At 44.8% G+C, this 22000-nt stretch overlaps 1 protein-coding gene across 4 annotated transcripts in view; it reads left to right on the forward strand.

The window, feature by feature from the left end:
- The window catches only part of PROX1 (prospero homeobox 1), a 56130-nt gene that overhangs the window by 28208 nt on the left and 5922 nt on the right, over positions 1 to 22000 (forward strand). The gene's annotated exons all lie outside the window — the stretch shown is intronic.

The following is a 22000-nucleotide window of genomic DNA, read 5'->3' on the forward strand; positions in this document are numbered from 1 at the left end:
GAGCTTGTGTGTTTATTTTGCATATGGGTTTGCTTCACCATGCATGTTGTTCTGTGCTACTCTATACACACTTACGTATCTACACCATACACATTCTAGATACACGCCAAGCGGTATAGACAGTTCCCAGAAAGCAAAAATCTATGCCATGGTAAAAGATATGTGTTTGTAAGGCATTTCTTTACTGGCAAATGTGGTGCCTCAGCAAACATCTTTCATTGCAACATGATGACTCTCTATGAGAAAACACTAATGAATCTCCCAGTACTCACAAAAGCATTTTGCTGAGCCCCGCTGGCCGTGGCAACAGCAGTTGGAGGTGGGAATGAGGCTACAGTTCCACAGGCTGAGCCTCCGATGATGAGAGTGGATAGGCCATGGCTTGATAGGAAGTTGCTCCTTTTAGCATCTTGGAGATAGCAATGCTTTTTCTCTCATCTGCTTGTGCAGAGACCTTATGTTAATAGCCTTGCTTTCCTCACATAGCTAGGTACCCAGAAATGCCCAGGGAGTTCTCAACTTCAAAGGAGAGAGGGGCACCATGGTCTGGCCCTGCCATTAAAGGAGCCTGTGAGCCACTGCCCACCCTGCCTGCCGTTCTTTTTTGGGCCTTTCTCCAACTGTTCTTAGCCCTGAAGATCAATTATGGTGGCTTACAAAGAACTGAATGTGGAAGCTTATTGGTGGGGAAGTCATGGTGTTTGCCTTGAAAGTTTGCATGGTTATCCTACAAGCCACCAATTGATCTTTGCTATCCAAGACCAATGGAGATTGCTTGCCAAATGTGTTATAAACAGAGCTGTTCCTTGGGCTGAACACATTAGAAGTGGGGATCCTTGTACTGCTTCACAATTTTAAAGTCTCTGTTGTAACAGAGCACTGGTTTACGTCTTAACAGAATACCAGCAGATTTCTCCTAAAAGCTGAAGAATATGACTATGGCTAAATGTTTTGTAAAATCTTAAGAACTTCATCCCCCCCCCCCACCCCTTTTGGATAAGTATATTGCTCTGATCTTTAAGCTAAGAGAATTTGACTGTGTGCTAGTGAACTCTTTATAGTTTATTAGAACAAATATACATTTAGTTACATGCATCAGGCTTCGTAAAGAATCGCCCAAAATTCATGAGAGAGTTCTTAATTTTTGCTGTGAAACACACATTAGAGAACAAATCTTTACAGTGCACACTAGGATTTTTAGCGTTATTTAAACCTTACCTGGTTGGAATTTAATCCCCTACTCACAGCACAAGGGCCAAAATGACACAAATGGGGGGTGGCTGGCATCGAGAGATACCCAACAAGCTGCTCCATTTAGCATCATCTAAATCCTCCTTTAATATGATTAACATCTGATATTTCTCTCTTTCTGAATCATATCCACTTCTAGCCAGGCCACCTCTTCTTTATCTTTGGAGTCTATTTTAAGACCACTTCAGTGCAAGGAGTATGGGGCCCAGGGAGCAATTTTGTCACTTCTCATGTGACTTCAGACAAGTTATTGGTCTATTTTTGGTCTTATTCTTCCTTCAGTAAAACTGGGCTCTTTCTGGAAATGTGGTGACAAAGAAGCAGGAGCCTGGATTCTGCCCTGCCCCCTCCACCCACAGGCTCACGTATAAATGCGCACACACATACCCACCGCCACAGAGGATCCTAATATCACTCAATAGTTTTTAATGTGGCCTCCCAGTCTGGGCGCATTTACTCCCAAAAGCTTCAGATAAGATGATCCGTTCTTTTCTGTGCCTGTGTGCATGGAGGTCAGTGCTTAAGTGAGATGCTTAAAAAGCCACGGGTCTTATCGCTGGAGCTTTACCAGTGCGGGCCGTGGCTGCGAGCCAGAGGTGGACCCGGCACTTCGAGCAAATACTTCAACTGATAGGGTGTGCGCTGTGGGACTCTGGCACTGAGGTTTCGCCTCTTAGATCGAGTGAAATGAATCTGTAGTCTAATATGAGCAAGGGAAGAGGATGGCAAAGTGGAGAACTGTACCTCTTGTTTCTTTCTTAATTTTTAAGCGTGGCAGAGGGACTCCGAAGTTATGTCTTCATGATGCCCCAAAATCCAGTCCATTCAAAGGAATATATTACTATATTACTATATTACTCAGTTCAAAGGAACTGAGTACGAGCTGGTCCCATAATAAAACATCTTATTGATTGCATTTTAAATTTCTCAATCTGTTGTTAGTAGCAATAATAAAACAGCTAACATTTATTGACTGTTTTCTATGCCCTAGGCACTCATCTAAGTGTTTTTACCAATATTAACTTACTTAGTGTGAATAGTAATAATAATAGGGATATGAATACAAGAAAAGCTTCAGTTTGCCTAAAGATTTATACTGTTTTTAAGTAATTCTCAATGGGAAGGGACAGGTAGAGGCTGGGAGAGAGAGAGGAGTATGAGACGAGAGGAAATAAGGCTGTTCTCCCTCCTTCGCTAGATTTCCTTCTTTCTTCTTTCTCGTCTCCCTCTCTTGCCTTTTTTCAGCCTCTGCTCCATCTCTGCCTCTCTGTCTGAAGCTTGCTGGTGGCCTCTCTACCACTGCTCAGCACAGTCCCCCACCAGCCCCCACTGCTGACGGCTCTCAGAGCAGATGGGGAAGGTTTATCACTAGCGAAGAGGGAGTGGCTGGACTCTCTCTCCTTCTAGACCCTGCGTGTCCTGGCCTTTATGAGTCAGGACCTTCTGAGTGACAGCAGAGCGGTTCTGCCTTTTGTATCAATTTACACAATTGCCAAGATTCTTGGCACGGCAGTCAGACCTAGGGTGGTGAGAGCTTGAGAAGACCCAGGGGACATGGGAGAAGACCCTGAAGGGGGGAAAAACAGGAACTGCACTTTTAGCTTGTGATAAAGCCAAGGAAAGTTGGCTACAGTGCACGGAGTTGGGCATCTGGCTTGGGGATGTGAGTTCGCGAAGGTGTGCGGGGCGTGTTCAGTTTCAGGCTGCACTTCTCACTCCTGCTTCGCCCATTGAAGGAGGTTGGCAACAATAAATTTGTCTTTCCAGGTGTTATGGTATATATTCCCATGTTTCACTTTCACTTCACTTTGAAGAGCTTCCAAAAAAAATTTTTTTTTATGGGAAGAGAAAGGGGGTTTGGGACTCTGTCCCAGTTTTTAAATCATCCTGATACTTTTGACTTTAGGGGCATACGAGTTGGATTTTATTGCTGTTTTGTTGCTTTCCCAACTGTGGCAGGAAAGAAGGCAACGATCACCATCAATTCCCGAGGCTGGTTTACAGGTTTTGGCAAAGGACCCAACTAAGCCACCAACCTGCGTAAGGGACCAAGGGACCTACCACCCTAGTCAGGCTCTGTTGCTTAGGCTGCCCACGTGATACGGTGCAGCTAAGAAAGGCAGAAGATTAGGGGCTGGAGACAGTCTTGTGTGTGAGTTGACAGATGCCTTCGTCCAGACTGATACTTCTGGCTTCAGGGGCATGTGAGCTGGCTGTTTTGCCTTGTTTGTTTCCCTCGTAGGCAGGAGAGGAGGTGATGGTCAGGGTCTAAGGCTGAGTGGAGCACTCTTTCTCATTCTCGGGCACCCTGCATGAGCTCTTCTGCCCAGTGTGGTTAGCCAGCAGCCCTCCTAGGCCCGTCTGTGGCTACCCGTTTACCTGTAGGCAGCATCCCCAGGCCCAGACAGGGCGGTTAAGCCCCCTTGCCCTCACTAAAGACGCAGGTTTTCAGATGGAAGGTTTAGAGATAAATAGAATGGGGGAATTTGATTCATTGATTAGCCAACTTATAAATGCCATTTCCTAAGATTTTAATACCCCCCCCGCCCCCCGGGCAGATGATCCATCATCGAGCCCAGGGTTTGGCTTTTTCTAGGTGTCACATGACAGGCAAGAAGAGCACTTCTGCGGCCCTCTGGCTATACTCTCTGACTTTCCTCTTAGCACGAGAAAATAAAGCAGCACCCCTCATACCCACCCTCCCCCACCCCCCCAAACACATTATACTTAAATACACACACTGCGTATGTTCTCTCCACGATGCCCCCACCCCCACCCCCTCCCGCGCTCAACACAACACACATGTAAGAAGATTTAGTATATCTGGAAGTCTTTCATTCCCATCACCATTGCTTTAGAGAAAAATGAGGACAGGTGGATTTAGGAAGCACTTCCCTCCGCTGCAAATAGATACTTAAATATGAGGATCATTTGGAACCCTGGCACGTGAGTGAGAACCTTTCACTGCTCTCGCACGCAGCCTTTTGGCCTCCAAGCCGCTGAGCTGTTTAAATGATCGCACAACACACTCTTCTTGGTGGGTGGCGGGGAGGCAAAGAAACCCTTATAGTTTCTTTCCTTGCCAGCCCCGCCACTGACAAGCCAAATTGATCTCTTAAGAGACGAAATGAATGTTCTCCAAATATATGTACACACATGGCTGTCTGGGAACATATTCCTTGTATAGAGCGACCACCTGAAATATGAAGGCGAGAGCAATGGGGATGCGGGGGCAGAGGTGGGGTGGAGAGTGGGGGTGGGGCAGAGGTAGGACTGTGTGCGTGCACGGGGCTTCATTTTTGCACCACTGTCCTTCTGGAATTCAAGGTGTTGATGAGTATAATGAAGCGGGCCCATTGATTTATCATCTATTTGGGAATGTCATTGCATTTTTAGCTCCCCGTGTCTTTTTTGTCATTGGGTTACATTCAAGCGCAGTAAGATCAACTTTAAAACCTCCTTACTCAACAGCTTTATTAGTTATAGCATTCCATGACCTTTCTCAACATTCTTAAAGAAAAAGATACAGTGGAATGCCGCTTTACTTTGCTTATTGTCCTTTGTTGTGATGAACAAAGCATTTTCTACAGTGGCTATAGCACATAATTATACAGCTTTCAATGGCAGTGTCTTGGCACCTATCAAAGTTCAGAGGAGCCTTTAGGAAAAAAAAAAAAAAAAAAAGATGTTTTGTGGCAGCCCAGGGAGGGTCTCATCTTTCCTTCAGAAAATAGTTCAAGGCTCTTCTGTCAAGCTTCCCTACTTAGAGCTTTTTCTCCTCCTGCTTCATAAAGTTTAAAGCAGATTCAGTGGAGTTCTATGATCTATTTCCTTTGAAAGATTGTTCCTCGGCACAGAGAGGGCCTTTGACTTCAAGAGTTCACAGATTCATGTCTTTAGGTATCATATGTCTGACCTTATCAGTTACTCCATTTAATGTCGGAGAAAAAGTCTCAACTCTTTGTGTTTGTCTGTTTTGCCTCTGTGAAATGATTTGGTGAAAAGACCATCCCTTTTAACACACCACCGAGAGGCCGTTTCGGCTGCAACCTGCCCTGTGGCTTTTCTCTCTTTCAAAAAAAAAAAAAATGTCCTTGTGTTTTGTGTATGGATGAGTTCACAGTGAGAATAGAATTATACAAGGGCAGGCGCACACACAAAAAAATCTTTTGCTTTCCTCCCTCCCCTCCCCCCCCCATGATCTATTGGCTCTCTTGGTGGCTGTACCCCAACAGGCGAAGCCATTTAGCAGACACAGAGGTGGCCGCCGTGGCGCTGGGGCAGCAGTGGGTTTTCCCTTGCTCCGACCTACCCCTAAGGCCTTCATAATTAATTGTCCTTCGGAGATGAGGAAAGTTCAGAGGCAGTGTGTGGAGTGATGCCTATTGTCTGACATTCAGTTCTCCTCGCCTTGGCGCTTTCTCTTGGTCCCACAAAGGGTTCTCAATGGGAGAAAAGGAGCAAGTCCTCCGCTGAGAGCTGCTGGTGGTGGTTGGAGCCTTCGGTGGGCTGTTATTGTGTCCGGCCCATCCTGGATTAAATGTCTGAAGAAGTTCTAACGACCTTTTGAAAACGAGCCTGCGTATTTTGTCTCGATTAAGCAAACACATTTAGCAAACCCAGGCTTGTCCCAAAGTTGGCAATCCCTTTTCACGTGGCAGATAACATCCTCAATCAAATTTCCTCCTTCCCCACCCCTCCCCACACCAGTTTTATTTCATTTCGACAGTTTCATTCTTTTTTAGCCATAGGACAGAAATCGTAATAATCATTCACTCCTTTCTCTTAACTACCACAGTATAAATTTGCAAGAATAAATATTTTTGGAAACATTCTTTTTGTGACACATAAGACTTTGGTTCTTGAAAGTAGCTTATTCTAGTTTTAAAATAGTGTTTCATCTTTAGTGACTGCCTTAAGCCCATCTTCACTGATATTTGGTAACGTGACGTAAAACAAATACGTGCTAGTCCCTCCCCTGTTTTTGGCTGAGACACAAAATTGAGACATGATGTGGACATAGCTATTTGAGAAGTAAAGGAAAAGGAGGACCATTGGTGATTATTATACTACTGTTCCTGGTAAATAGAGTAAAGCCAAGTAAAACAAATATAATTATTTTTCTAAGGAGCAGTTAAACTAGCACATGAGAAAGGTTTAAGAGAGCTTCTCGGTGGCGTCCACAGTGGCTTCGAGGCAGAAGGGAACCATATCGAGAGGAAGCCTCTGCATCCCTCAAAGCAGTCTGTTCTGGAGGAAGGGACCTATAGGGTGGCCAGCACCGATTCTGTCCCCATAGCTCTTTGAAAACACTTTGACAACAGACCTTTTGGTATTTAAAGAGAAGCCATCTATGGAAGTTGACACAACGAATATAGCCACACCAAAAAGGGGGTCATAAAAAATTAAAGTTATTCTTATGAATCTTTCATTAGAAGCACTGAAAAGGGACACTACTGTGGCCTAAGTCCTCTGTGCTCCAAGCCCTTCTTCCGGGCTCTAGGCTATTGTTCTTTCATCTTCTCAAACAGACTTTCACTTTCAAATGGACAAAAGTCACTTAAAAGCCAGACAGCTGTACTAACACACCCACCTTACAGGGCAGGAGCTGCGGGCAGGTGACGGGGCCTGTCGAGAGACCTTGTTTCAAACTGCCTGTGTTGTTTTTGTGTTCACCTTGAGAGGGACCGTTTATTGCTCATTTGTGTCCCCAATCCCCCCGAGGTTCCCAAATGTATTTCTTGCATTTTCTTGACAGCACGATGCAGTGACCTCCATGATAATATTTACACCCTGAGTTGCATGGCCTGGAGCTGGGTCCTGAAAGTCGGAGCACAGAGTTCAGGAGGCGACAGAGGGAGTTTGACTTCAGACGCTCTCCTTTGATTTCTCCCCTGGCTTCTCCCTAGTCAGCCTCTTCCAGCCGGGCCAAATCCCTCCCGGGCTTTTCAGATTTCTGCTGCTCCCTCAGGAGTCGCTGGGATTGCGTGAAAAACACCCACCCACGGTGGGATAAGCCTCACCTTGGGGTTTAAGGTGGAGCTAGAGATAGGTCGGTCGCCCTACCTACCTCCCAGGCCTCTGGGCCTCAGCCGCCGTGGGCCAAGGAGAGGCTTCCTGTGTGTGTGTTATAGGCCCTCCCTCCCCTGTCACCTTGTGTACGGTCTGGTCTGTGACACTGATGGTGATTATGTCATTATTTTGCTCTGGGGGCCCTGGCACATCTGCAGAGCCCAAGCACATCTTCTTTGTTGCGCTGGCAGACGTCCCACACCACAAATGCTTCATTAGCCCTGCTGCTGGCCTCCTTGCCAGACGCGAGTGCCCAAATGCAGGCTTCTTTCTGCTCCGTTCTTTTGTGTTGCTGATGATCATGTATTCATCTTCCCGCTTCTTCCCCGTTTTCCTCGACTTCTGAACTCCAGATGTCCCAGTTTTCCTGCCCAAATCACTCTGAAGTCTGCAGCGAGAAGCAAGGTGACTCCTTACTCCTTAATCCATCCCCACCCCTCCCCACCTTCCCACTTTTCCATCCCCCAAGTGAACAGTGACTTTGAATAGCTCCCCAGTGGGAGGGCTGACACTTTCTCACTTGCAGTCTGAAACGATACCAAGGGATTGCTCCCAGTTTATGACGGTAGATAAGGTTAGAATTCAGACTTAGGTGATGTTGCTCGTGTTCGTGTATACCTTTCTCCTCCTCCCCTTCTCTCTTCTTGGCTCCTTTATTTGCTCCTGCACATTGCCACATTTTACCAGTTTTCCAAAAGCAGTCTAACATGGGAACGCAGGAAAGGGTCTCCATGCCTCGCTGTGCCTGCCGTAGTGGACTGAAGTCTCCTCTTCTCTGAATGGAGTCTCTCCTCCCCTCTACCGGCAACCACAGTCCCCTGCCCGCTCCTTCTGCTGTCAAAACATCCTCAGCCCCCAACAATGACCTATTATTAGATACTTAAAGTGACCAACACTTGGCTGTTTTGGAACCGAGCTACAACATTTCTCTGAATTTTGATTCTGTGTATTTAGCAGAGCCACAGCTTTAGTTAAGATGTGCTGGTTTCAGCGGTAACTGCAGTGATTTTTAGGGCTTAACACCTTGGGCCGAGATGGGTCCTCTGTAATTGGAGTGTTTAATTTCCCCTTAAAATTAAATTAATTGATCTGTGTTAACATATTACAAACAGATTCCCCCCAGAGTTTAACTAGTTTTTATCCCCCAGCCAGTCAACATGTGATGTTTCAATGTCTCTATCTTTGAGTAAAGCATAGACTTTAGTTGTAAGATGTGTCCAAAGAAGCAAATTCATGTGTTTATGTAAATCATGGTAATAGTACTGTCCTGAGTTCTAATTCAGATCCTAAGACAAAGACCCTGGTAAAGATTAAAGAACATTCCTTCCAAGGAGTGAGTTGTCATACTGTACAGGTTCCCAAGTTTTCCTGTCACTGAGCCCTGTTCTGAATATTAGGAGCAACCCAGCTGACAAAATGAGGAGAGAGGTGGCCAAATCAGTAGGCCAAGTAGGCCACCAGCTCTGGGCAGGGAGCATGTTGGGAGAGGCTGGGTACTTGTCGTTGATTAAGTCATTTTCAAAAGACCCAGGATGTCCCCAGAACATTCCCAACTTCCCATTATTAGATCATTATGGTTTTATTGCCCATGGGTTTATTTAAACCTTTTCAAACCAGCCTCATTCTCAGCATATACCACTCCTCAAGATAATAATTCTCTAAATTTATTACCTGCTGTGAAAATAGTATCTTCTTTTTATGGCTCTTAAAGTGATTTCCCTGGAACTCCAAAGGGATATCCCTCGTTACAATATCCTGGGATTTGTGAACAGGGCAGTGGCCCTATTCTCCATTTCCTTTCTGATATTATAGACTTTGATCATTACTGACTCTTAATCTTCATCTCCGCAGATTAAGGAGCTCTAATCCTTTTTAAAAGTCTAATCTCATACAGTTAGTGGGCTGCCCCTGGCCCTTTTAGCTGCCCTTCGGTAATGCGCGTCTGGCGCGAGTGGGACTCTTCCCAGGGACGGTCACCGTTAGGAGACGGTGAGGCGGAGCTCCAGGTGTGGCCGGCCATACCACAGTTTGCTGATCGGACCTCATTTACACACCCAGTGGGGCTTTTTTGATGGCCCCCAAAGTTTATCCTCAGAAGTTGGATTTCTTGAGTAGCTTCTCAGTTGCACTTATTGGTGAAAAGAGCCTATAGGCCAATCAATGAGACTTTTGGCAAGTGTTCTGATGAGTCCGATTGTGCCTACAGGACAAATTCAGCCAAACAGAAAGTGAGCAGGCCCACCATGCTGTCCAGGTGTTTTCAGTGTTTTTGTAGATAAAGTATAGGAGTGTTTGACGTCGTGGGGACGCAGCCTTGTTCTTGGGCTTGTGTCTATAAAGAGGACAGCGAAGGGAAAAGAAAGTTCTAGTCTCTAAATTACATTCTCAGGAAGAAAACAAAATGTTTACTTATAAGTAGATGTTATTTCATATAAAAACATCACCTTGCAATCTTAAGAAGGAGATCCTTTGGAGAGTCCAATGTCAGTGGTCCTGGGCTAGTAGTAGTGTAGAACTTAAAAAAAAGCATGGATTCTGGAAACAGTCTCCAGGTTCAAATCCCAGCTCTGCCACTTTCCAGCAGTGAACCCTTGGCAAGGGTCTCACCCTCTCTGTGCCTTGGTTTCCTCATCTATAAAACGGGGAAAATAGTAGTGCCTGCCTTACAGAGTTGTTCTGAGAATTCAATGAATGTCCATGACTATATTAGCACAGGGTAAGTTCTGTATAAGCATTTGCTTTTATTCATCTGTAGATCCAAATAAAAGTTCCCTTGTCCAATTATTGCATCATTTCCTGCTGACCCTCAATAGGAAAACAAACAAGTGAGCAAACAGAGAGTTCTCATCAGAATTGGGACAAAGAGTCAATACAAGACTGGTTTTAAAAAGAAAGTGATTCCCCTGCCCCAAGTGTGGCTGTAAAGGTGACACCAGCCTGGAACATCTCTGGAGTCATAGTTTCCAGATGAGGACAGCAATGAGATGACAGGGTGCGGTACAAGGAGCACCAGATTGGAGGGTCTGCCTCAGGCAACACCTGCCTCAGGAGGTCCTGCTTTGCTCACTTGTAAAGTGGTAAGATTAAACACAGAGCTTTGTCCTAGGCCTGAAATTCTGGGAATCAGGAACAGAAGACATTCAGCATTCTCTAAATAAAACCTGGGTACAGGCATGATGCAGCACTTTAGGCAGTGATTGTGGATCCCCTGGGAATCCAGATGGACCCACGTGGGACCACTTCCACCCTTGTGGCTCTGCGGTGGCTTAATTATCTCAGGAAGTGCCTCTAGGGTGCCCATTGTGGTGTCCTCCCAGAGGCCACTGCGCGGGTCTCTCAACGGTACCTTTGGAGATGCGGCAACTCCCTTGCTGGGATTGTAGAGACTACTTTTTCAGATTCATAAACAATTTACTGACTGAATCAGCTCCAATCTTTATCCTTGCTGCTCACTTTACTTGTTGTGTTGGCTGGGGCAGCCAAATAATACGGGGCTCATCTGTGCAGCCCTCGTGCCTGTGGGATTCTAGAAGATGGCACGGACCCGAACAAACTCAAGGGGAGTCTGTACACCTGTCCTCACAAGCATTCTGCTTGGGCCCCACCTCAACTCAGTCGATCAGCATTCATAGTCTGTTATTAACCTCTGTATAATATACAATATTTCCCCTCTTTCAAGACAGAATTTGTTGTTTTGGGTGGTATTAACACCTTCCCTACTAGGCTTGGTTAGTAAACTTGACAACAGCAAAACCATTCCTTTCCTCATGTAGTCCCTAAATGACAGAAATCTAGATGATGAGAGATTTTTCCACTGGGGTTTTGTGCGTGCATATGAGTGTGTGTGTGTGTGGGGGGGGGTAGTTATCAAATCCTCACACATCATTGAGATATGTATTTGCCATCTTTCTTTTGGTTATTGTCCCCAACTTCTGTTTTGAAAAGACTACTCTTAACATTTTTCATTACAATCGGGTACTAAAAGTGACTTTTAGTAAAAGGTAACATATGCCTGAGAACAAGTGTGGGGAGCTGAGAGGGGTGAAGGGAGAGAAATGGCTGGAAGCAGAAATAGGTGGGAGAAGATGAAAGGCTCTGGTTTCAAGGCCACTCCATTTCCTTTCGCACACAGACTGTTTTCAGAGATTTATTATTTTATGTGACCTGCAGGTGTACGAGCCAGTCTGCGTGTCGACTCCTGACCTTGCCTTTCTGCAGAGCCAGTCCTAGGTCTGACCCCATCCTGAGACTCTACCGTAGTGTCTCGGTCCCATGAGGTGAAGGGAGGGCACTCCCAAAGGCTCCTGGGGCCATTCTGGAATCTCTTTCTCTGCCTTCCCAAACTACTTACCTTTCTTGACAAAGCAATTTCAAAGTCCTTCACAAGCTCTTAGGTTGCTTTTGAAATACAACTATCCTAAGTTTTTGCCAAGGGTCATTGTGGAGGGGAGACCTAATAGAATTCTCTAGAAATAAAAAACAGAATTTCTCTGATAGAACAAAGATCTTCCCATCAAAAGCAAGTGATAGGACTGAGGCCTTTAATCCCAGCCCTTTCCCAAAGCAGCCCAGACGTTAAGGGGGATGCATACGCTGTCGTCAGCAAAGCGGCAGTATCTCCCTGACCCGTGTCCTCGGAAGCTGTTTGATTATCTCGCAGAACTTTCTTTGGTGCTCACTGCAAGAGATGTGCTTCACGGTCCTGCCTGAACCCTGCTTCCTAACAGTTCCTCCCTGGGCTCCTCACTCACCTTGCCCCATCAATGCAAATACAGGGCACGCAGAAGAGTTTTAATGTTAGCCTCAGCAAAGCCTAATTAGGAAGGTAAATCTCCTGCAGAAAACAATCACGTAATGCATTCTCCAACGAAACAGGAGTAACGGGATTATCTGTGCCCCAGCTTCCCTTCGTGCAATATTGGAGAGTTTATTCTGAGTTGTTTTTGGATAGTCTCCCATCCAAGAATGGCACCAAGCTGGGCCCTATTTATTTTAACACCTCGCCCAGGAATTGTAGCAAAAGTTAGATATCAGCCTGTCTTGAATTCGGACACCAATGGCCCATGTTTCGTGGGGCTGACTCGAAGGGAAGTTAGTTAACACGTCAGACAGACCGGCCGGGAACTGAGCTGATGATACATTAGGTGGGTTGTAAAGGAGGGATGGGTCCCTCCATTTAGTCCATTTAAATATTTACTGGCAGGAAAGCTTCTCATGAAAATCTCCCAATCAAAGCAGGGCGAGGCCGAAGTCTTCCTGGTTCTTCCATCTCTGGGCGTGGCCCATGAGCTCCCTCCTGCAGAGGGCAGCCCTAGACGCACCTGGGGGATGGTGTGACCTTGCAGGTTGGATTCAGGTGAGAGGAGCCCAGCTGTCCTGCAAGAAGAGCCAGCGTGCTGACCAGCGAGGCACATGGGGTGAGCGAAGAATGAAAGAAAATGGACCTTCAGGAAAGTTGTTAGCCCCAAAGTTTGGCTGAGAGCAAGTGTTGGCCAGCTTCAGCCTCGAGGCCTGGTCAGGGCTTCAGCCTGTTTTTTATGATCCTGAGTTAAGAATGGTTTTTATATTTTGAAGGGTTGTGAGAAAGAAAACTATGCAACAGAGATTGAATGTGACCCCTATGCCTATGTATTGACTTTGCGGATTCCTTTGTGGAAAAAGCTTGCTGACTCCTTGCCAAGACTGTTTTTCTCTCTAGTAGAATATGAACTCTCTGAGATCCCTTCTAATTCAGAAGTTCCAAAACTATGATTCTTTGATAGAATAGTCTTGGTCCAGCTCTAACCTAAACAATCTCCTGGATACATCACCCCAAGCAGGGAGCAGCTTCCAGGTTTCAAGATCTAAGAACATCTTTGTAGTATCTCAGGGCTGAGGGCATAGGGGAAAGTGTTAGATTTTAGTATCTGATTCTTTTTCTCTGATTTTGTTTTTGTTTTATCTTGTGTTTTATTGTTTGTTTTAACTTGGTGTCACTCTTTCAAGTGTGCTGAGTTTGAGAAGGACAGAAAATCTACTCCATTACCACAAATAACATGGCAATCATTGAATCTCCTAATACATATAACACCGAGACTTCCAAGCATGAGGAAATAAACTAGCCGCTTTAAGCATATTCAGTGAACCCGCTTTCAGCCCCACACAACACTTTGACAGTCTCATAGAGTTTATTATAACAACTGTCTTTCTGTTCCCCACATGCTAGTTCCTTTTCTGGGGCTGTGGAGAGATGGTTTTATTTCTATTGATATCTATATGCAGAGCTGCCAATGCAATGTCAGCATAGTTTAAAATATATACACACATATGAGGAGATAGGGATGTTAAGACATTTTCTTTATCACCCAAAAGTCACAACTATTCAAAGCGCTCAATTCTAGCACAGTGTTGATACTCTTATGGTGTTTCTATCAAGACCTGTGTTATCAACATTTTAAAGGTGTAGAGATTTTTTTTGTGGATTCTGCCTTTTCTAAATAGCCACTCCTAAAAGATAAAGATGCAAATTCAGGTGAGGAAACTAGGAGAATACTCAAGGCCCCAGCGGTGATGGCCGGGCACGCCCCGGTGCCCACCCTACCGACCAAAGTCCACTTCCTGGGATCCTTCCCGTGGAGTCCGCTGTGCGTCCACGGCAGATCCTGAGCCCCGCTCCTCGCAGTTTCCATGTGACTGTCATTCTTTTTATTACATTCCCTCCAGTGGGCTGTATCTCGTTGCTACTCTACCGGCACTTAGAAGGGCTGGCTAACTTGGAAGTGTGCTGCCACAGCTCCATGTCGGTCCCCGCCGCGGTGACAGACGGAGAGACCTGCTTTCCTTTTGCCACTTTTTCTAATTATCCTTGCAGCTCTTTCAGGCTGGTTGAGAGGGACGTGGGGGCTGTTGTGTGGGTCTGGCTCCCAGACCTTCCCCAGCCTTTCCCTGGGTTGACTTCCCTGCCCCCACCCCCTCGCGCATTAACATGACATTGCATGGCGAGCGCAGACCGGGAGCAGCTTCCACCAGCTGAAACCTCTGATCCCAAACCCACGGGAGAGTTTGGCGTTTGGATTTTGGCAAGAAGGCCTGTTGCCCATCAGGTCAGCATGAATAAAGATTTCTTTCTTCCTTTCTTTTTTAAAGTCAGGCATCAACTGACTGCCCCCAGAGCTCCCTTTCTCAAGACAATTTAACCCCTTCCTTCTCCCAAGTACATTTTCTATCCTGAATGCACAGTTTTTGCTTTACTCTTTCCCTGTGAGACAACCAAGAAATCTATATGTAAAAATTGAAAGCTGAATCAATTTCGAGCCATCTTATCATTTTTAAAGTATGTTTATCCAGCTTTGTAGTAGGAACAAGCAGACCGTTTGAAGGCCACATACTTCTCAAACCTTGGTTGCAACACGTTTGCGCCGTTTTGAAACTGTCTTTATCTAGCTGAGAAAACGAAAATCTATTTGATAAAGTGGCACTCTGGCCAGTTTATCTTGCAATATGGCTTTAGCTCACTGAGTCTATTGATTTCCTTAAATTAATGTTTACAGAATGCTACTGAATTTTGCTCAACAGAACATTGTTCTTTTGAAGGTTTGTAAAAAAAGAAAAAATGATACAGACTGTTACTGCCATGTGTTCCTTTGCTTAGACGGAGGAAACATGGGCTTTTTGATGGTTCTTTTTTTTGTTTTTTAAGGACAGCCTTGAACGCTTGCCACTTCCTAAAAGCATTTACTCTTCACATATTTAAGTAGCAAACATGTAACTAGGAAGCAAGCCCACTCACAGGCCTAAAACTGTATGGGCATTACATTAATCCAGCCCCGTAAGGTCTCAGAAAGCTGAATGCCGCTTGAAGCGTCACAACGCGAGAGACTTGAGTCCAAGCTCAGTTGTCGGTGTAACCTGGCAGGCATCTGTGGGCAGCTTCGCAGCCAGCGCCCCTGGATCAGTGTGCCAGTCCTTGCAAGCAGAGGTTTGAGCATCCTAATAAAATACAAACGCTCTGTAGCTGTTTGGTGGGTGCCCTACCTACAACGCTTGCTCTTTGCCCATCATGCTCAGTGTTTTCTACACAAAACCTAATCCCCAGAGATGATTTTAAAACTGGCCTTCCCAGGGAAGCACACATGCCCATTCATCTCTTGACAGGGATTCAAGTCACAGTCATGAAATGACCGAAATAAAACTTTGGAGACACAAAGCAACTTTTCTCTACTTGTTGACTGAGCTAATAAAACCACTCAAGCAAACCTCGTCAAAACACATTAATTAATCACAGTGAAACGCCTCCCAGGAATTGGGCTCTGCTTTAAGGGTTCAGACCGCCATCTTACATTCGGATGATAATTTCTGCTTCCCAAAGCACATTCATGCTTGCTTTCCCACCTGAGCCTTCCCCCTAATGAGAGGGCGTTGGGATACAGCCCCACGATTTGCTCCAATAGCATCCTGCATCATTCCTGCCCTTCTGAAGGGCCATTTGGTCCCTGGCTGTCCACGCGGGGTAAACGCATGCATGGCTGCAGAGAGAGGCCCGCAGGAACAGCATCTTGTAACCGTATTTCATAGCGTCATGATTTCTCTCCTCTGCCCCCGGCAGGAGAATTCAGTGAGAGTGAGGCTGTAGAAAGGAGCAGCAATGACATATCTGCTCTTTCCTTTTCATCTGATAATCTCCACAAGGAGTTGCTAAAGCATCCGAGTTTATCCATCGGAGTCCACTCCGTCTGCGGTGTCCACCCCCAGCTTGCGCCTTGGCTGATAGGAGATAGGTTGCTCCTTGATCAATATTTACTTAACAAACAGCAGGGATGGGAGCGGTTGTTCAGAGGAATCGTGTGCCCACCAGGGTGAATGAATGCTCAGGAAGGCACTTCAACTTTGTCTCCTCTTTAAGGACCTTGGTGGGCCTGCGCACATGCACCCCCACGCACATGCCCTTTCTCTTTTTAACGTCTCCAAAGACACTTAGAAGTCCTCTAGGAAAACACATCAGTGTGTACGATTAGCACATTGTTTATCCTGTGGGAGATCTCATGATGTGAACTCAGTTTTGAAAAACCCAGCCCCAAGATGTGTTTCCCCTTTGTGCTCCTGGACTGGTGAGACATTCGGAAAGGCTCTCAGGCTGAACGCGATGCACAAGCGTCTTCCGATGACCCCTTTCAGATGAGTGGAGGGGAAGAAAATGCAGACGGAAACAATAAAGGCAGCCTGACAAGGCAACTCGAACTGTGTATTTCTGATGGCATCACGTATGTATTTTCTTTTTCAGAAAGCCCAAGGAGAAAAGGAGCTCTCCAGGTTTTCAAAATCGCTTCCCCAGTTTTGAGAATTAGCTGTTTAACTCTCGTAATAAATAGGAATAGCAGGGCGCTGAAGTTTAGAGAGCACTGTTCTTTCAACTTCCCCGAAACAATTGCTTGAAGGCTCACGTCAGTGCCTTCAATGCAGTGGACTTGGAGGCATCTGGGTCCCGTTTGAGGGGTTTTGTTTCCGCGTGGGGGTCGAGTCTGGGAGGGGGGCTGTGGGAGTTATTTATTTATTTGATTTTGTGAATCGGAGTTGTAAAGCCATCTGAAATATTCATGCAGAATTGTCTGAGAAGCCCGTTTCTGTTTTATTTACTGCACAGTAGAACAGCCACAGCGGATTAGTTCTACAATACCCGTAACAAAAGCCCAACAGCTGATGCATGCGATGTTAGGAGGTGACAAAGCAGTTAAAGTATGCTGCTGGCTGCAGGCAGGCAGTCAGCAGATGCAGACAAAAGGGTTTGTGACAAGAATAACTCTCTCTCCAAGGCGAGCAGTGAAGAGTATCCAAAATACCAGTACCCTTTTCTCCTTGACATTGTCTTCTTACAGTCAGCATTTTATTGCCCTTTTATAGTATTAAAAAAAATGGAGGAGGAGGAGGAAGAAAGAAAATCCACGCACAAACTAATTCGCCAAAATTACTATCCAGCATTTTACTTTTCCATCAGTTAGCCACAGCTTCCCGTACATAGGTTTTTATTTCCATTTCCCCATTCAAGTAAGTTTCAAAAAAGCCAGTAGTTGAAAAGATGAACCAAAAAGATGATCTCCCTTGTCATGTATTGCTCGGCTTGATAAGCCTTTTGAGTCACTGGTTGTTGGTGAGGGGCTAAGGAGAGAAGTCTGTGCCTGGTTTGTTTTCTGTCCATTTCAGCAAAGATCATTCCACTGATGAAATTAGGCCAGTGGACCATTTTTTAAGGAGATCAAGGAGGGAAAGGTAGGTATCCCCGGGGAAGTGTGCAAGGGGCAAGGCATGGGTCCCCTGCTAGAGGCCAATGGACGAGCTGGTGGACGTTTCAGAGGTGTGAAAAAGCAGCTTCTCTGTCTCCAGAAAATAGGAGAGGCTGTCTTCGTTTTAACCTTTCTAATTCCCCTTCTATTCTCTGTGACATTCATTCAGCTGCCAAGAGCGTTTGGCAAGGTTTGGGCCAGCGAGCACACTTTCAGTGACCGCTAACCTTGGTATGTCCTGACACTTATGATGAGTGTCTGCAGGACACAGAAGGCAGGCAGCCTGCTATGTCAGGCTTTTATTATGTACTGCAGAGGCTAGGGACAGTCAGTTTAATAAAACAAATCATCCTTGAAGGTAAAGCAACTGGGAAGAGGAGGAGGAAGACGGGGGGAAAATGTGTCTTTGCCACTCATTCTGATTTAAAAAAAAAAAGAGCAAAATAACTCCCCATATAACACACTGAGTATGTGCGCACCTGCATGTGTGTGCGCGCGCATGTGTGTGCATGCTGTGCACACAACCCAGCCACTGACTGAGCAGACTTTGAAACGTTCTCCCGTTTTCCCCATCTCATCAGAGACCACAGGGCTTTCTTTTGCTGTGAGGAGATTCAAGTACAAACAGTTGTGATGAGAGCGGTAGGTGCTGCTAGCCAGCCCCCTTCAAATTTGTGAGTGCCTTCAAGTGCCTCGTGGCGAGGCAAGGAGAAGCAAGACCATTTGGGGTGAGGCTCCTATATTGGGATGCCTTTTATCAGAGCAAAGTTTCCACTCTCCTCTCCTGAAGAACACTCAGCTCAGCAGCTCCCACAATAGCTTCGGAGTTCCAGCCAGAGACTTTGGAAGCCTTTTGTTTTTCCCCAGTGGCATGTCCAAAGGCATGGCCTTCCCTCCCCCTCCGCCGCCTGCATTGTCTTGCATTCCAGGGGCTTGATTGACTGTTGCCACCTGATGCTGAGGAGATACTCTAGGGTTCATTCTGCACATTGTTGGGTTCTATTAAAAGAAACCTAGATAAGGGATTACTTGTCACTAAGGGATTTTCTGCAGATGTTTATTAGTGATTGGAAATCCATTAGGTGTGAAGAGGTACAGAAAAATACAGGCAATATCATTCTCTGAATTCTAAGACACCCCCCAAAACATCAGAAAGGACTCCACTCCCAACTTACTCTATTAAATGGAGTTGGACAAATTGTCTAGCAGAGAGGCAAGGAGCTTTTTTTTTTTCCATGTGTGACATTTCTACCTGTGGATGGAATTCCTTGGCACACTCTCAGAAGATCAGTTGCTACCCATCAGTTTACCTCTTTGGAGCCACCAAAAAAAGATTCATTACTCTAGTATTAACAGATCTCAATATAACTTTATTTCATCTAGCCCAAAGTCAGTATGAGTATTGCCTCAAAGTCAGTAAGAAATCCATTTCATTTATTTGCAAAGAATTCATCCCTTCCCAAACATAAACCAAAAACTAAAGTCTCCTCCTGGGATCTTTTATACCATTTCCGTTTATTTTGAAGTTATTAACTCTTCTTGTGGTTTTTCTCAGTCACAGATCCACAGCTTTTCTAGGTTTTGAGGCCTCAGACAAGTAGGAATAATGAAAATGCCTTAAAAAGGAGCTAGCATGGTTTAATGGAAAGACACCTGCACAACTTATTTTGTGTGAATCTCTTAATCTTGTGATTTCTTCATCTCAAGGAAGCTCATAGTTTCTTCACCTGTAAAATGATGATTTCTGAGATCTAGCCCAACTCTTTAAATTCTATCTTATTTTAAAATCCCTTTCTTAAGTATTAAGGGAGAAGATAAGTGTGACTCTAAAGCAATATGGAGTAAAAGAGAAGGCACGATCTCATTATGAAATATTTATCAAAGACTATTCAAAAAATTCCACTAAGCATTGTGGGGGATGTGCAGAATAGAAACCATGGCTCTTTGAAGACACTTTATGATAAATTCATTACAACTAGATATAAATAGGAGAAAAGTTAAGTAACATCAGGACAGATACAAACGATGTTAAAGGATAGCCCAAGTGTACTACTAAAAGACATGAATCTTTAACACAGGATAAAACCCACTGAAAACCATCAACAAGCATGGCAAATGATAACAATAGTAAGACGAAGGCTGCACAATCCCCAAAAGAAGTTACCGGTATTTTGATATGTTCTCAGGCAAACCCTAGAACTACTCTTCCCTCCCTCCTCTAGTGCTTACGGATGCTGTTGTAGATGTATCTTCCTCTTCCGAAACAATGGTGGAAAGAAGGGGAAGGGATTAGTCAAAGAACAAGCATGAATGAATCACCAACACAGACATCGGAGAGGGGATGACTGTGGACCAGAAGGGTGGCCTGGGTGGAGGGAGGCAAAAGGGGAAAAAAAAATGGGGACAACTGTAATAGAATAAACAATTTTTTAAGAAGTAGAAAAAAAAATGCCCCTGTGAGCTTGGCCCCTGGCTTCCCAGACCACCGGTGGGGTCCGGGGAGTGGGCGTGGCTTCTAGCCTCCTCTGACTTCCTTTGGAGCAGCTGCTGTACCCTCTGTAATCACAGCTCTCTCCACGCCATGCCGCATCCCCGAGTGTTCAAGGAACATAGATCTTCATCATGGCTGTGTTGCCAATGGCCAGCAAAGCCACACTTCTTGAAATGTTTATTTTAATAAATGCCTATGATTATGTTTCTGCAGCATTTGGTTAACAGCTCCCAAATCAAGTAGTTAGAGTGGGTAGCTGCGCTGCCTAACTCTTCTCCAGCCAGATTCCCTCTCTCAGTAATGCCCATCTGATCAAGTGGGAAGGATTATCTTTGGGGGAAGAGGAGAGAGTACTTAGCAAAACTGCTTAATGACTTTTTATTTAGTATAAGGTGAGTGGGAGTGCTAATCTCTCCTCTAGGACCCTCCCGTACCGCAAGTACTCATGTATATGCAGTAGATTTGGGAGAAAATCACCAGAGTTCCTTAGAAAATCCAGATGACTTCTCAGCAGGGAATGGCGTTGGGGTAGATGTGAACATTGCTGGCAGACAAGGCTGTACTTTGATGGTTTTTTAGGCAGTGTTGGGAACTGTGTCCTGAGAAACTGGCCAGTGTGTGCATCTTTGGGAGGAGCCACTCAAAATTCTCACCTTGTCTAGATTCTGATCAGCCCTAGTTAGAGGCTGTTTTTTTTCCTAGGGAGTTATTAGGGTTGTTTGTTGTTGTTGTTTTTTTCCCCAAAGGACAAGCAGCTTACCATTGGAAGCACTGAATTTCTTTGCCTGATTTTAAATGTTTCCTACAATCTGTGTAAAAATGGTGATCTTCAACAGTTCTCTTTAAGAGTTACTCTCATAAAAAGGTCCATTGCACAAATTAAGAAAAGGCAGGGAGAAAAGGATCAAATATGTTCAACAGGACAGTATCTCCCTTTCAGTTTGATAAGCAGCATGACTGAACTGACATGCCTGAATCTTTCACCTTTTATATATGTAGATAGACATGTACACACGCACATCTACAGGGATTGCCTTCCTCGTATGTCTGCAGTTACTGTAAAAATAAAATATTGCAAGTGTAGAAGTACCCCGATCTCTTTTAGATCAGTAGTCTGATCTGACTACTGAGTGTCAATGTGTATTTGGAAACAGGATTTCGTGGGATAATTCTATGAATCCATTATGTTGGTGTAGGGAGAGGTAGGCCATGCTTTAGAATACTAAGTAAGTACATCAGTAGCTACTCCTTCCCCTAGACAAGAGGTCAGAATATTAAACAATTAGGCTCACTCATGACACATACACACACTACACATATATACTAATTGCTGATGAAGAAATGGGTTAACCATTAGGGATTCTAAAAAGAATATTTGGAGATTGTTTACCTTGGATTATAATGACTTTGAACTATTCTCTTGATCTCTGTGAACCTCAGTTTTATCACCATAAAGTGGGGATAATAACAACACATAAAGATGTTGGGGAATTGAATGACATAATTCATACTCAGTTTGTAACATGGTACCCAACACAAAATAAGCACTCCGAAATGTTAGTTTTCATCATTATTATCAGCTGCATAAATTACTCTCTTACGGAGCAATTCTAATCTCAAGGTCAAGTACTTTCTGATGTAGAATTTTAGATTCAGTACAAACTTTATATTTTGGGACTCAGTGTTAATGTTACTGTCTTACTCCTTTTTGTATGTAGAATATTTTATAGAACAGATTACATTAGTAGGCAATTTAGCACCTGAGTCATCCTTGGATACAGGCAGGTGATGGAGATTTTGGTTTTCTTGGGTTCAGTTTATGTCAAAGGCCAATTATTTATTACTCTCCTTTTGAGAATGCATTTTGTTTTCATAACGGAAATCAAAAGGACATACCATTCACATTGTGAAAGGTTGGTTGGAGACATGC

Source organism: Pteronotus mesoamericanus, unplaced genomic scaffold (assembly GCF_021234165.1).
Source record: "Pteronotus mesoamericanus isolate MK-2021 breed Mesoamerican mustached bat unplaced genomic scaffold, CSHL_Meso_final scaffold_1186, whole genome shotgun sequence".
NCBI classification, from domain to species: Eukaryota; Metazoa; Chordata; class Mammalia; order Chiroptera; family Mormoopidae; genus Pteronotus; species Pteronotus mesoamericanus.